This window comes from Bactrocera oleae, chromosome 5 (genome assembly GCF_042242935.1).
Source record: "Bactrocera oleae isolate idBacOlea1 chromosome 5, idBacOlea1, whole genome shotgun sequence".
Classification (NCBI taxonomy): domain Eukaryota; kingdom Metazoa; phylum Arthropoda; class Insecta; order Diptera; family Tephritidae; genus Bactrocera; species Bactrocera oleae.
The window spans coordinates 33,937,186-33,954,837 of NC_091539.1; the positions used below are offsets into that span (position 1 = coordinate 33,937,186).

At 34.3% G+C, this 17,652-nt stretch overlaps 1 protein-coding gene and 1 long non-coding RNA gene across 13 annotated transcripts in view; one reads left to right on the forward strand and one right to left on the reverse strand.

Moving 5' to 3' along the window:
- The window catches only part of mmd (disintegrin and metalloproteinase domain-containing protein mind-meld), a 509,673-nt gene that overhangs the window by 160,000 nt on the left and 332,021 nt on the right, over positions 1-17,652 (reverse strand). The window lies entirely within an intron of this gene.
- On the forward strand, positions 339-1,707 carry LOC118682584 (uncharacterized). Its single transcript, XR_004978398.2, has 2 exons — positions 339-535; positions 1,540-1,707. It is a non-coding gene; the product is annotated as an uncharacterized lncRNA (long non-coding RNA).

Sequence of the window (17,652 nt, forward strand, 5' to 3'; positions counted from 1 at the left end):
AAAAATGTATTTATTATAAGCAAAGTATTTATGGATGATATTGTATTTGGGTTGAATGATTTGTCACGGAGTGAAAAAGAATACGAAAATGATCTCCTATTTTCCAAGTCTTAATATAAATGTAAAAGAGCAGATTTTATTCGAAGTGAAATTTCCGGTTTCTTTTAGTCATAACGATTTGATTTTTACAAGCAGCGATGTCTAAAAATATTTTAAAAAGGTCCATTAAATCTAGATTGGTCAAAACTTTTTCAAATTTCGAATGATGCTTAAAAATTCAAATATTGGTATCCGAATTATCGATGGGAATAGTTTATGACAACAGCTGTCAAAGAAAATCCAATAGAATGTACTCTATACAAAATTTTAATTCTTTCTTTTGTCTTTTCGCCAAATTAATATTTATTATTAATTGGGATACTTCAAGAACGTTGTGCTCGTTTTCAGTCGAATTAATTTTGTTTATAAAACTCAGAACAACAGCTCTCGCGTAAAAGTAATTTTAATCAGACAAAATAAATTCCACGAATTGCTGGTAAGTGCTCTTCACTTTAATATAATTGTCTCAAGTAAGTGTTGAGGATGTTGTGTTAGGGGTCTCGGTAATTACAGTGAATTGCTCAATAGTCTCAAAAGTATTTTTTTGATGACGACAACATCGAATTTGTGCACAATTTTCGAAACAATTGAAGCGAAACCGTGCAAATGTAGTTTCTGAAGGAATTTTTTAAATTCTGAGAAAATCAAGACTACTGGCAAAAGCAGACGGGCTAATCAAATCCTTCGTTGATAAAAAGAAGTGAAAATAACGACAGACTGGAATGAGAGTGTATTGACACTTTGGTCGCTTGCAGCTGTATAGGGTGGATTTTTCCAATTTTCCCTTACTGTTATCACACCTTCGAGTCTGCCTGTTTGTATGTTTGTATATTAGTATGTTAGTACTTACATGTATAAAAGAGTTCTCTTCGTATTCGTCTCAGTGGAGCAATTACGACTAAAAGTCTTAAAATTTGTAATAGCCAGCCAAGGACATACAACAATCAGCGTAAAAATGAAAACGGCAATCTGAGCTGGCGCTTTCCCTTGCCAACAACTCATTTGCTCAGTTGCTAGGCCTGATTTGTGAGTGAAAAGCGCATGAAATAGAAATCTGATTTGACTCAATGTGGTATAGAGGCGCATGTGTTGATGTGTGTTAAGTGCGAATGCCTTGCAATTACTGTTTTGGCTTGGGAGGATCAAAATTGTGAAACTTATTTATGTGCCATTTCAGGAGCACAATATTCAAAAAAATTATGTGGGTGTAAATGTAAAGAGTGCAAACCTTTACAGTAAGTGCAAATTTCAAACAAAATGTCAAACATTTCTTTCGTTACACACTCTGAAGATTATCCGTTACATTTCAATAGAAAACATTTTTAAACTTTGCAAACATTGCAAAATAATTTTATACTATATTCTATTCTGTCCTTTAAGCAACCTTTACTAAAACTTGAGGTTCGTATTAATATATCTATTGACATACATTTATTTTAGAAACACTCTTGAAGAGTCATTCGACCAAGACAGCTTGACAGAAGATATCGTTTTGCCGTGCTAATGACGGTAATAATATAGGGTCATGTCACGGTCAAAATCACGTTTGAAAATAATGCAAAACATAATGATTTTCGAACTAAAAATTAAATTTATACAATAGGTTGATTATGTTTATTTTTTATCACAAAATTTGCAACCCTGGGGACAACGGGCCTATAAGTCACAGTAAATATATTTACTATATATATTTACTACTTATATATGTTCATATGCATTAATTTGTATTTAAGAACAAAAGATATGTACATATATATGTATTATTTTGGCTTTAATCAACGAAGGTAATTGAAAGTACGCAGATAACTATAATTACGTACTTATAGAAAAAGATTAGCATGGATATATTTGCTTATTTGCTAGCGACAACTACAGCCACAAGGATAGAATATCAATAGCAAATAACAATTTCATGCAAACAATTACATTACATTGCACTTACACCAATAGTCATATATATTTATATCTACTAAATATTTGCTAATAAAATACATAATTGAACAACCAACTTATGTTTAATATGACAAAGTCAATATGTTAAATTACATTGAAGAAATATTTCTCGTTTGAACTCTCCGCTTAGCATATGCGTACATACAAATATATACACTTATGTATGTGGATGAAAAACACACCTAATAACCTAATAAGCTATTTATCTATGCAAACCAATTAAATTATTTGCCATTTTGCGCACTAGCTTAAGGATTTTGCAGCTCAAAAATCTATTTTTCCGTATAAAAAAAAAGAAAAAATAATTACATAAAATATTCTCATTAATTGCGCTTGAGCGCTCAAAGTATTATATTATATTAGTTAAATATTCGTACAATATATGCACGTAAGCATAAGTATGTGGTATATAGTTATATGTATATATTTGCATTTTTATTTCACTTAACCTGTATAACGATTCATGTTGTTTTTGTTTTATAAATTTTTTTGATATAAAAGATTCGAACTATTACCGGTTTGGGACAATCTGGTATAGGCTTCAAATTTCAAAAAAATCTCTCTACTCTTCTTTACTCGTTCAAAGTTCATATTAAAACTAAACAAAAACAAGTAAGGAAGGGCTAAGTTCGGATGTAACCGAACATTTTATACTCTCGCAAAGTCAAATGGTATACTCGTTTGAGATTTCTTTGTGGATTGACTGATATTTTCGGTAGAAGGTCATCTATAGGCACTGGGGTCCACATATTTAGTACTTAGGGGTTTGAACAGTTTTGGTTCGATTTAGACAATTTTTGGCCGCAAGGTGGCATACTTTAAACGTATTATTCACGCAAAGTTTTATCCCGATACAGTCATTGTTGCCTGATTTGCATAGTGGAAAGTGAAAGAATCAGATGAAATTGAAAATAGTGTTATATAGGAAATAGGCGTGGTTGTACTCCGATTTCGCCCATTTTCGCACTATGACATAAAAACATGAAAAGAACGTTACGCACCGAATTTGGTTGAAATCGGTTAAGCAGATCTCAAGATATGGGTTTTCACCTAAAAGTGGGCTGTGCCACGCCCACTGACTAATTTTGAACACGGTTCCTATAAAGCCAATTTATACCATCTCAAAGATAAAATTTAATGTCTCTGGCGTGTTTAGTGCTTGATTTATCGCGCTTTTAGTAGTTTTTAACAGTACCGTTATATGGGGAGTGGGCGGAGTTGCCACCCGATTTCAACTATTTTCACATCGTCAATAGAAGTGCTAAAAATATTTGCTTCTAGTGAATTTTGTTATTATAGCATTAGCGGTTTAGGAGATATGCACATTAAACCTATTAGAGGCGGGACCACGCCCACTTTTAAAAAAAAAGTTTTAACTGCAGATGCCCCTCCCTAATGTGATCCTGTGTACCAAATAACAGTCTTGTATCTTATTGCGGAGCTTAGTTATGGCAAGTTATTTGTTTTTGATTAATGGCGTTTTGTGGGCGTGGCAGTGGTCCGATTACGCCCATCTGCAATACCAACCGTCTCACGGTACCAAGAAACATGTCTACCAAGTTTCATAAAGATATCTCAATTTTTACTCAAGTTAGAGCTTGCACGGACGGACGGACGGACGGACGGACGGACAGACAGTCACCCGGATTTCAACTCGTCTCTTCATCCTGATCATTTATATATATGTAACCCTATATCTAACTCGATTAGTTTTAGGTGATACAAACAACCGTTAGGTGAACAAAACTATTATACTCTGTAGCAACAGGTTGCGAGAGTATAACAAAAACAATTTTTAAGCCCATCAAACTAAAAAGAGAAAAATTATATATACTGGCAGTAATATTGGCCCTAAAATACTTGAATTATTGTGAGAAAAGCGAGGTGTGCCTCGTGCCATATTTTAGTTTTTAAACCATTTTTTTATTTAGCCACATGTGGTGCTTTCACTATATTTAGGGATGTGTTTGAGTAATTTTGTTATTCAAATGACAGCATCGATAGTTGATGCTTCTAGTTACACGTTGCATAGCTTTATGCGCTCTTTTTTGTATTTTGTAGTGCTTCTCAAACTGTTGTTATTAGCAGGAAAAGTCACTCTCTATTAAAAATACCAAAGCTATTCAAAGAAATAATAATTATTTTAACATTCAGTAAAGGTTTGAAATCATTTTAATTTAAAACTTTAAGAATTATTCGTACTTTATAGAATACTCATATTTTCAGTTTATTTAACATAAACTGTGATATCAAATTTTCTTTATGTTCAATTGAAACATATGGCCTATGTACATATTAATATAATATATGTCATCAGTGAATGTCTTGTGCAAAAATTTTGTGACTTAAACTATGTTGTTTTTATTAAAAATTGATTTCGATTCGTATTGTTAATGAAATCACTACTATTTTTTTGTGGACAACTGTATATTTATAACATAAGTTAGTCAAGTTTGTAATACCGAGATGTAAGAGCAAGTACGAGCATATACATATGTATAAAATCAGTGTCTGTATATGCCTGAACTCGTCTGTCAGGTTTTCGGACATACTTTTCTCCACAAGAGTCTGCTCATTTGTAGGAATCGCCAATAGCGGCTCACTATACTTGGAGGATATAGCCGCCATACAAACTGAACGATTCAAATTTAATTCTTGTATGAAAAACATTTATATTGGACAAGAGAATAATTTTCATGAACTTTAGTATAGATTATTATCCAAGGCACGTTGTGATCTCCGATTATAGATAAAAATCTTCATAAAAGATACGTTTTCAGATTTAGTCATACGAGTGTGTTCAAAAAATAACGGAATTTTTCGTTTTCTGATCAAATCATTTATTTTTTCATCTACATTAATGTTGTTGCCTTCAAAGTAGTCTCCTTTCGATATTATGCATTTATGCCTTCGCTTCTTCCAATCGTCGAAATACTTCACAAACTCAATTTTTATGATAGCCTTTCGATCTTTCAACGATTTTCACTATCTTGGCGCCAAGCTCATAAAACACGTCTAACCTTAGGGGTTGCAACAGATGGAGTTAGCACTGAATGCAGCGTAAAATATCATCGTACTTTAGGAGCATGTCTGTACAAGCATATTAACATAAATTTTTTTTTGGAAAATTGGACTCTCCAAACCCGCGAAATTTAGAATTTTTAAATACCTGATATTTTCTGAACACGTCCATATACGGTACATAGTTACTTAATGAAATGCACCTGTGAATAGTATTATAGCTTTTTGGAAGACGGTTGTTTCCTTTTTTTAGTTTGTAATGTAAAATTAGTCATCAAACCACATTTTCACCACCATTTGTTTATCACTTTCAAGTTATCAAAATATTAAATTATAACAACACTTTATGAAGTAATCTTTCTTCTAGTACGCCTGCAAATCAGCAATTAAAACTAACAATGTCTTCATCCAAATATCAATTTACCAGACTACGTACCGATAACAAATTAAATGTTATTAGCTCTCTCTTTCAGCTCGACATTCAATAGAAAAACACATGTTTTTCTTTCAACACACAAGCCAATTAAATTCATTTAGCAGCATCCAACACTTTTGACCTTATTCCCAGAAAGGACAGGCTTACATTCAATGCATTGTTGACAGAGTAATAATTGAATGGGTGGTGTTCGCCTCCACTCTCCTAGCCATTTAATAAAGAACGCTGGACAGTTGGCTTTCAACTCGCTGTTCATTCACACGTGCTTAAGCATACGAGCGGTACATGTTTATGTGTGCCACACTTGTCCTCTAACCAATTCCAATTGCAAAAATACACAAGAGTAGGTCCTTCTTGGCCTTTCAAGCTAAAAGTGCCAAGCAAGCGACCGAAAGAACGTACGAGTGCGCATGATGAGACCTTCGTCCCCAAAGGTCTTAAGACATTTTTAATTAACCAAGAAGGCATGCGAAAACAATGCTTTCTCTCAAGATTGCTCGCCTGACAGTATGTTCGGCCATCTATGAGTGTGTTTGTATGTGTGTGATTCAAGTGTGTCAGCAGCAACTATTCCTTCTTGTGAAGCATTTAAGCATCGCCTTAGTTCTATTTTCGGCAGTTTATCCATACAAACAATTCAAGCCGAGTCCATATTCTTAGACCGACAAATTTGCATTGGGTGTTTGTGTTGTTTTATGCTCATGTTTCAGGAAAATTGTTAACCTACATTTTGGGGAGGTAGCCGATAATTTCCTGCTTAAGCACATACATTGTACATATACCGCTCGACATGTGTTGCCCCCCCTGCATGTGTGGGTACATATGTACATATTCAATATTTGCACAAAGGAATATGTTTAAGCATACAGCTGAAATGCTCAAATATAATATATGAAATATATTTATAAATGTGTATATGTGTGTATGTGTGAAACTGTTAGGGGCACTTATGCACACAAATATATTTGGTGCGAGTGAATAGTGGGAGTATGGCACCGATTTGCGGCAGCGCTTAGGAGTGAGCAAGTACTTTTATAGCTCACCATCTACGCACATAGATTTATACATACAAAAATGAATGCTTATAAACTAATATGGCCACTTATGTGCTTATACGTTGGTCACGTATGTGCTAGTGCGCTAAGAAAAACAACAACAACATTCACATAATTATTCAATATTCAACATTGAAGACTCGTGTTCGAGCCATGCAATTGGAGAGCCCCGTTATGTTAGCATACAAGATATATAGGTATGTGTGTTCATATTCATTCTTTTTGGTTAGGCAACTTGGAGTATTTTAATTTAACCAGGGAAACATTTGTGGTTTTGTAAAACTAAGTAATCCCATCACTGAAGCTGTATTTAGACAATGTATAATTTCATTCAAGTCTGACAAAGTCTTGGGAAAGTCTTAAAAGACAATTCTCATTTCCACAATATTTACTTCTATTTTTAAAAGTATATAACGAGATATTTTTACTTCTAGTAGCATGGCCCCCGATTTCTCGGTAAGTTCGTTAGCCATTATCGCGACTCTACTTCGATCATTTCGTAGTGGGCCAGATAATCGCTCAATAAAAACTAAAAAAGTTCCGAAGGGCTGATATGTTCATGATTACATCAAACTACAGAGAGCTTGTGATTTATAATTTCGTTTATTAACATTTATTTATACATATACATATGCATATTTTTTATGCTTGTTAAAAGTTGATCTCCTTGTTATGGAATACTTTTTATAGTCTTGCAACATGTTGCCACAGAATGTAATAACTTTGATCACCTAACAGCTGCTAAAACTAATCGAGATAGATAGGCTTTTATATATACGAGGTTTGTTCAAAAAGTATTGCGAATTTTGAATTTGCGCGGTCTACGTGTATTCGGTTTTCGATTGTTTTGCTGACAAGATCGGCCATTTTGAAGGTTTAGTTTACAAATTTCAGTTGTTTTGTTTGGACGCGTTTTGGTTTGTCTGCGATTTTTGCTTATTTCAAAACCAAATAACCACAAAATTTGTATAAAATTCGCGGCGACCCGACTCATACCCAAATCCGTGGTGCGTAGTCAAAAGAATGTCAATTCGAAGAATGGGAAAATTAAAAAGTTAAACGGATCGCGAAAAAGGACAAATCGATGTCTTGGCTTCTGAAGGACATTCGAATAGCCAAAATGCCAAAAACAAATTGGTCGACGTCCAATTGTAGTAGACCATTACATGAAATAATGTTCGTTTTATGGTAAAAACTTGGAGTTGAATCCTCTTCTTCAACTTTAAAAAATTAAGAAATGGGTGATGTTGTAACTAGCAAACCAACAGTTAGGAGGGCTATTATAAAAACGCCTCATTTAAAATATAGAAAGCTCAAAAAAACCATCGTTGAACAAATTTCGCAACCAACGCCGTCAAGATTTCGAAAGGGCCCACATGGTTGGGTATTCGTTCACAAACAGTGACCTCGGTGAATGGAAAAAAGTTTTATTTGGATGAGCTGGATGGATACAACTACTATTTTCCTGATTTCAGAAAGATTCTTGAGTCGACATTATAGCCATGAAGGCGGTATCTTGGTGTGTGGAGCAATATCGTAATGGCGCATTTGAATCGTAGACAACACTTTTAGAATAATTTTTTCCTGTGATTATGAAATATTTGCACCTATGCAGTTTTCAATAGAATAATGCGCTTCTACAAACTACAAGAGTTGTCCAGTCTTGGATTAATCTAAAAATATTGAAACACTAACATAGCCACCATATTCTCCAGAATAGCAAAGTTAAATCAACGAAACTTGCTGACAAAGAGTATCTTTAACACCCACATGCCACACTATAAAATTATAATAGAAAACAGGTAAAATCAGAGGCGTACCACGGTTACATTCTATATACCGACTATGTTGAAAACAACTTAAATTCCGATAGTTGTCAGATTAAATTCTCCGCAATTAAATTTTACAACCATGATGGTAAGAAAGTCTTTAAAGGAGCAGTTGTAACACTACAACCTCGCCTACTTTCCTATTTAAATACCGCAAAATTTAAATTACCGTCTGATTCTTTCACGTTCCATTATACGAATCAAGTACCAATGATTTTATCGATATAAAAATTTGCACGAATGACCAAAATTTGCCATTATTTATTATTTATTTCAACTATTCAAGCTCTCAGATGCCGTATATAAAAAAAATAAATCGAAAAGATCCTTTACTCATAATAATATGCCTGTATGTCAAATATGCGTAGACTCAGATCAATACTTTCTTAGTATTAATATAAAGTTGTGCCAATGCCTGAAAGTAAGTCTCAGGTTACACCTGCACTTTGCCCTCACTTACTTGTTTTTATACTCTCGCAACTTGTTACTAGTTTTGTACACCTAACGGTGGTTTGTATCACCTAAAACTAATCGAGTTAGATATAGGGTTATATATATATAAACGATCAGGATGAAGACACGAGTTGAAATCCGGGTGACTGTCTGTCCGTCCGTCCGTCCGTCTGTCCGTCCGTGCAAGCTGTAACTTGAGTAAAAATTGAGATATCTTCATGAAACTTGGTACACATGTTTCTTGGTACCGTAAGACGATTGGCATTACAGATGTGCATATTCGGACCACTGCCACGCCCACAAAACGCCATCAATCAAACACAAATAAATTGTCATAACTAAGCTCCACAACAAGACACAAGACTCTTATTTGATATACAAGGTAACATTAGGGAGGGGCATCTGCATGTAAAAACTTTTTTTTAAGTTTAATGTGCATATCTCCTATACCCCTAAAGCTATAATAACAAATGTTTTTAGCACCTCTGCCGACGGTGTGAAAATGGGTAAAATCGGGTGACAACCCCACCCCCTCCCCATATAACGCTTCTGGTAAAAACTACTAAAAGCGCGATAAAATATGCACTAAACATACCAGAGGTATTAAATTTTAGCTCTGGGATGATATGAGATGACTTTATATTACCCACGTTCAAAATTAGTCAGTGGGCATGGTACCGCCCACTTTTAGGTGAAAATCTTTATCTTGGGTCTGCTTAACCGATTTAAACCAAAATTGGTACATATTCTTCTTCTCATATTTCTATCTTACAGTACGAAAATGGGCGAAATCGGATTACAACCACCCCTCTTTCCCATATAACATCATTTTAAATTCCATCTGATTTTTTCACTTTCCAGTATGCAAATCAAGCAACAATGATTATATCGTGTATAAATTAAACGTTGATGTCAAGTTTGAAAACTAACCGAACTTATATACTTGTATGTCTGATACATCCACTACGAGAGTTTGTAGTAGGAACTTTTCGCATTTATTTTCTTATAGTAAAATATCTCTTTTCACAGTTCTCTAAAAATTTGGCACATCTGTAGTTGTCTACTTATAATTTTTTGTTTAGTCATTCACAATGTTTGTTCTAGTAAAACTCCATGGGTGTCGACATCGACGGCACATATTTTAAAATTCAGTTTCGTGAGGTGTCACGAATGCTTGTCGTTGCGATGCTGGGTAGCGGCACGACACCACTCAATTATTACAAAATAAAAGCATCAAACTGGTTTCTGAACACAAATCTTATAAGATTTTTCCGAAACAATTCGAATTAATCAAAAGTAATTTAAAATTCCAGAAAATTATTGATAGAATAAAAATAATCTATAAAGCATTAAGAAATTTTTTAATTTGTGGGTTAGACAGAAAGACTGCCTTAAAGGTTAGAAAAATATGAACTACACCTTCACCGATATAAGAAATATTTTGAACTGCCAAATCATGGAGTTTTTCTCCAATATGCCAGAAGATAAAAAGCATCTCTTACTTATTAATTTAATCCATATACAACGTGATATTTTATCTATACGGATGCCTTAGAGCAAAAAAAAACAAAAAATAAAAAAAAATTAGAAGTTTTTAGCAAAAGTTGGTAACTACCTGGGATTTCCACAAACTAACGTTAAAAATCATTCTATGTTAAGCTACAGCACGCTGATTTAGTAACTACATCTTTACAAATTTCATAAAATTGTGCATAAAACTAATTATTTTGCGAAATTAAATAAATAGTTTTATGGTGAATTTGAAAATAAATGCACATAATAGACTATTAATAAGCACAATAAAAGTATCAATAATCAAAATTATAACCAAAGCTAATCGCGAGTGAAAACTTCACAAACTCGACCACCAACATTCGAATAAAGTTTATTGAGCTTTTCGATGACAGTAAAGTTTCAAAGCGCTTAATTTGTGCCACAAAAATATTTATGCGCGAATTTTCAATAGTTCGGCAAATTTAGTTAACCGTAAATGCGAAGCTAAAATTTTACAACTTAATTAAACATATTAAAAATGCGATAGTCAGCCAACCAATATGGCATAGAAAGGCGTGGAGTTTTGCTAATAAACAACAGTAAGCAAATAGACGCACACAAACACAGCGCTCCTGAGAGGGTATTTGTGTATGTATGTAAGCATACTATTAACCCGGTAATGGGCACATAGCTCATTTTACGTGCTCATTTAAATTTTAACCCCAGCGAACTGAACGATACTAAAAATACCCAAAAAAAAAATAAATAAATTGTAAGTGACCCCCGTAATTTAGTGCCAAACAGCGAGCCAAAACGACCGTCGGCATTTTATGATTGTAATTTATCAAATGCGTGCTTCGAGGGCTGACGGGCATTTTGTACTTGTGAATTTGCAAAAGAAAACGAAACGGGCGGAGCCAGCCTATCTAATTCATTTGCATTAGCAGAACTCTGGCGTTTCTAAGTCCGCGTACAATCTTCTTATGTGAGCGTAAGGAGTCGGAGTCAGAATTGTGCGCGCTCATGTATTTTAATGTGTATATACTTTGACCTTAAATGTTGTTGTTTAAAATTTTTTTTTATTGTTTCCTATTATTTTCAGTGACTCGTGGAACGTGGCACAGGAAACGAAAATATTTAAAAATTTTATTGTCATTTCCTGCCTAGGTGGAGTTTCCATAGCGGTTGACCGAAAATAATGAAGAAAAGAATTAATAAAACGCGGCGGTTGGGTTAAATAACTCATGTCGATTTTGTTGATGCTTTTTATTGCCTTTGCGCTAAAATATTATGTTCGCACATAAATAAAATTAAGTAATCTGTCCCTTCTGTGCGTGCTCAATGCCAATTGTTGACTTCATTTTTGCTACTTCCTCAATTACAACCGTTAATGCTTTACTTCATTTATGGAAAAAGAAGATGTGATATTTTCGTGACCTTATTTAACCGTTATTTTTGACACAAATACAAAAGTGTTATGCCCTATGCTGATTATTCGTAACCAGCGATTACCCGGTAGAAAATTTTTTCGGACCCTTAGAAATTGTCAATTTTCTCTACATAAGAAACACGTAGAAGTACGAACTTCGGAAGTCAACCAAGAGAAACGCAAATTTTGTAAAAGAATTCGTTAGAGCATCAGCGTACTATTTGTACATTATTATTTCTTTGTCAATAATCATGTTCGTCATCTAATTTTAAAGTTTTATTTTAAGATTCTGCTTTTCTCGTTGATAGCCCTGATGAATCTAAATTGGTTGAGTGTGTGACTCTTAACTGAAGGGTCGTGGATAAAGTTCTGGACGAGTCAAAATGTAAAATTATACACACAGCTATTTTTAATAGCAGTCTACCTTTTGCAAGCAATTATAAACTTTTCAATTTATTTTTATACCCTGCACAGAGAGATTCTATATACATAAATGATCAGCATGATGAGATGAGTCTCAGTATTTACGCGAACTATTATCTCAGTTTTTGAGGTATCAATTTTGCATACATTGTTTTCTCCCAAGACTACTTTTTTGTCGGAACAAATGTTGATATCGGACAACTATAGCATAAAGCTGCCATGAAACTTGAACGATCAAAATCAAGTCCTTTTATGAAAATCTTTTTTATTTGACAAGTTATCCTCACAAAATTTGGAACTTATTACTATCGCAAGTAAGGCTACAACCTCCGAATATACTCTTCCATCATAGCATATGGTTGCCATTCAAACTTAACTCAAATGTAACCTGAATTCGGCTTCAAGTTTGTTTATATCAAACAACGTGGCTAGAAAGAGCTACCAAAATGTTTTCCATTGGATGCAAATCATTGACCAGTTACGTTTTCAGCTTCAGTTATACCTATAGTTGCTATAAAGAGTGGATCTGTGAAGGGTACCATAGATTTGCTTCAACCGAACTTAACGCTTTTCTTTATTACGAGGGCTGCTATATAGCTGGCTGGCCTAGCCAACACTAAGTGTTGCCAGGTGCAATCTGACATTTCCATTGGAAAGTTTGACATTTTTTAGCAAAACATCACTCAGAACGTTTTGTCATTTAATCGTGAATTGTTTTATTTACAGGGAATTAAAAAATTCATCTCGGCCAAAAAATGGAATTAACTCGTGAACATTTTCGTGCGATCATTTTTCACAACATTCGACGTGGATTATCACGACAAGAGTGCATCGATGAACTAAAATCTTTGTATGGCTATGAAGCACCATCCTATAGCACTGTGAAAAACTGGTACAACGAATTCAATCGTGGCCGACGCTCGCTCAAAGGCGAATTCCGTGAAGGTCGTCCAAAAACAGCCGTTGGGCCAGAAAACATCGATGTCGTACGTGAACTGATAATGCAAGACCGTCATGTAACATACCTTCAGATAGAGGCATGCCTATGCATCTGGCCGGATTTCGTTGGATCCCGCACAATTTAACAATCGCTCAAAAAAAGGCTCGTGTGGATTGGTGTAAAGAAATGCTGAAAAAATACGATCGCGGTGCTTCAAAAGATGTTTATAAGATCGTCACAGGTGACGAATTATGGATCTATGCGTATGAGCCCGAAACAAAACAGCAATCGACCGAAAAAAAAAACCATTTTCGTTGATAAATATTCGTATTTTCATTTTTAGGCCAGAAATATATATAGCAGCCTTCGTAATACGAAAAATATTTTTCTTAAGAGCTCAAAGCCTTCTTAGGCAGCTGAAAGTGAAGTTAACATTTTATAAATGATATTTTTATGCAAAGTGAAATGGATTTTTGTCTCCAGAATAATTTTGAACTAATAAGCTGAGTGCCCGGTGCAGATTTTTCCTGCAGGGTAGCTAAGCTGCAAAGTTGTACAGCCCGTGACATTTAATGAAACCTTTTAAGCCTAGAGATAATATTACAAGCATGCTTAAATTGCTAGAAATGCGTCTGACTCCTGGTCCCAGTTAGTAACACTGAACACATGTTACATTTATCGCAATTTTATTACAAAATAAAATAAGACTTTGATGTGCGCTAAACTATGGACTCGTAAAGCTTCCGTAACCGACTGAAGGGCCATTGTAAGAGTGTGTGACCTCTGCTTTTTCGACTAATCGTTTGGTTTGCAATTTCACTGCTGCTAACTTAAGTGCCGCAAGTAACAACGCACTACTGTCATTACCACCCCAACTACATAAACAACTGCATTAATGAACACGGCTTGCGCGTTACAACAACAAAAACAACAACAGAGTAGTCAATTAAATTTCGCTTAACGCGTCTTAAGTCGCTGGCAACAGCTGCTATTTTACTGGGCTTAAATGATGAGTTGCTTGCCACTGCGAACCACCACTCCCACCGGTTTAAATGAATTCATGACTGACCTAAGTAGCCGTACTCAACGAAACTTCCTGTTAAGCTTACCATCCTTATCCTGCTTCACCGACATCTTACCAGCGCTCCTTCGTGATCGCTCGTCTCTACTCGCGCTAAAGCGAAGTTAAGTCGTGTTATATAAAAATTCGCTTTATCTGCTCATTTAACTTACTACAAAAGCTTATAAAGCGCACATAATGCTGTTGGACGCCACACATACATACAGATCAAGCCCCCTTCGTTTCGCTCCCCCTTTAAGTTGAACTTTTGTAGTTTCACGCGTTTTGATTATTTCTCTCGTAAAATTTTTCATTTACTTGTAACTTTTATTATATATGTAAATCGCATACGTTTATTCGGGCTTTTATTGCGCCTATTTATTTTGATGAGCCTTCTTAGAAGAGCTCGTCTTCTGCGTGTGTGTGCGTGTCTGCCTTCAGTTGTAAATCCGTTGCTGAGAGGCTCTTCAAATGTTCTTTAACCAACCTCCACCGAATGCAAGTTAAATTGTTCACTTTCTGTGCATTAAAATCTGGCGCTCAATCGCAAGTTGCTTAGCTACAAATCTTATACCGTTCGCAGTTTGTTCTTTCTCATTTTTCTTTCGAGTGGCGAATTCGTTAAAGAGTATGGCTCGAAGCGTACGTACAAAGCTGGCAATTTAATTTCAAATAAAACTAATCGAACGTCCGGCAGAAGCAGTTCAATTGGAAAGAAGTCATGAGTGCTGCTTTAGTTGGTGCTGGCGAACCAGGTGAGCTTGGACTTGGAAGCAGTTAAAAAATTTATTTATTTGTAGATTTGATGGTTCTTTTATGGTATAAATATTTAAAATGGTCAGGAATGGCTTACTTTATAACTTGAAACTCAGAATCAGTGCAGCAGTTACAAAACAGTGTACCGTGACCTATATGAGATTACAAATACAGTTCAGCTTTATTGGCATGAAAGTAAAAAAAATATTGTCAAATGCGAATGGAAGCCATACAAATTTTTAAACCACGAATACAATAAGCTGATTGCTCATCCCTCGTGTAATTTGATTCGGCACTCAATAACTTCGTTTTATTACACTTAAAGAACAAGGATGCTAAACTCAGCAGCTAAATGAAGAAATAAATATTCACAATCGACGCTTTAACTTCTTAGATTTGTCAAGCATTACTCTCCAGCGAATCGAACAATCTATACTACATGCTCAAACAAACCGTCAGCACTTGCGGTGCAACCCTGCGCTAACATGTCTTTGCTGTAATCCTTAATTTTTGTTTTCTATAAATTACTATAATTGATTTTATGCCATAAGTTTTAAAAATGCAAGCAAAAAAAATTTGTATTTTCATTTGCCATTTTAACCACTCACAATAATAAATATTGTATATAAATAGTATCTTTGTTCTTGATTTTACATGTTATTTTTTGACAAAAGGGTAGAAGCGAGCTGAGAAAGGCCGAATCGAAGACAATTACTATTGTTGGAAGATAATTGGTCTATTTCATTCCAAACTTCATCTTGCCATTTATTCATCCTAACATAGAACTATTTTAGTACTGTACTATACTATAGCACTGTATTAGTTGCTTTTATGACTGAGATCAGAGTATACGGATAAGATAACTTTTGGAGAATATCTATCAAAATATTCTGCAAGAGAGGAGTAGGAGAGCAGGAAAAAATAGTAATACATTATTTACTTGCCAAATGCCAAGAATTAATTGTGCACATTTTTTTTATCCTCGTAAGTGTTTTGCGGAGTCGCGTTTGAGTAGCGCAAAGCATTCAGTGAAGGTCGTTAAATCCTCGACTCGCCGCATGTGTGTAGTCCATCGGTTGTTATGGGTATGAAGTGTGTTAATGGTAGACTTGATCAAAAAAACCTGAATATTTTGCAAAAACCACGTCGAATAGAGTTCGTAGAAGAGATGCTTTTCAACGGAGACGTGACGTGGGCATATGAATATAATGTCGAAAATTTCCCACAATCCATCGAATGGCGCTCTAAAAACGAGTCCAACGCGAGAAAACTAAAATTCCATTCAGGATTATTAGGGCCTATTGACTATCATTTGCTAAAGCTTACTAAAGAATTCTCTTAATTGTGATCTACAACCCCAATTTATTTAATTGACTAATTGCTACTCAATTAAGTGTAAAAGTCAACAATAAAGCTTTTAAAGTTAATAAATTACCGCCCATGTATACCAAGAGCTTAAAGCAGACAACCAAAAGATAAATCAATCGTGGCGTGCAAATTTTCAACGACAAATAATTAAAACAATAGCACAAAAGAATAAAATATGTTAAAAAATATATACATTAAATTAAAATGCGACAAAAACAAATAATGTTCAACAAACAATAAAGCATAATTGTATTCACTTTACTCAAGTAGAGTAAATATTATTTCATTTAATTTTTTTATTCTTATTTTTATTTGTTTTTTGCTTTTTGTTGCAGCCAAGCTACTTAAAACCACTTTAATTGCCATTATTGCACTTAACTCTAAGTAATTTCGCTTTTTTCTTGTTCAAAACAAATAGACTGCACACAACGCTCGGCTGCCTAAATGAATTAATTTATTGTTTAAATGATATTTTAATTTCCAAAGCGATGAAAAAAGCATACGAACAAAATTATATTTTATGTAGTGCAAGCAAAGTTATTGTTACTGTGTGTATGTGCGCTGATATGCACAGTGTGTGGAATTAACAAATGCTCTTCGAATATACGAACATACACAAATACATACATCCATATACATACATAAAGCTATGAAAATATTTTGATAAGCATTTATGCGAAATAGTGAGGCTAAAACAATTTTGAGGTTAGCTGCTAAAGCTGCAAGGCGGCTATAACTGCTGGTTGTTGAAAATGGAATGGATAATAAAAGCGGCAATAACCACGGAAAATAAGTGGGCAGAATAAATGAAAGTGTACAAAAAAGGAGAAATAGGAAGGAAAAAAAACAATAACAAAATTAAACGAAATCAAATGGTAATGTGGCAAATGCGGGCAAGTTTGATTGCTGTGTAAATCTGTGCGCAGACTTTTTTGTGTATTCTGGGCAACGTAACCAAATTAAAATAACAATAACAGCACAAGCAACAAACAAAGCTTGGCCAATGCTATTAACAAAACAACTATATATACATATACAGATATTTATATTTATATATTATATATTTCCTGCTAAGTGTAGGACAAATAACGGCAAAATACACAAATTACTTGAAATAATAATAAAAATACAAAAATAATACATAATGAATACTGCCTGCATACATACCTAGACATTTTCGGGTTTTTGCTAATTTTTTTAATGTAATTGCAAAATAACATGGCGTTTTTAGTGTATTCAATATGTGATTTAGAATATTTTTTTTAAATCGAATATAAAATTCCGACCATTTAATTTTTTGTTTTTGGAAAAATGTATATAATGAATTTTTTACTGT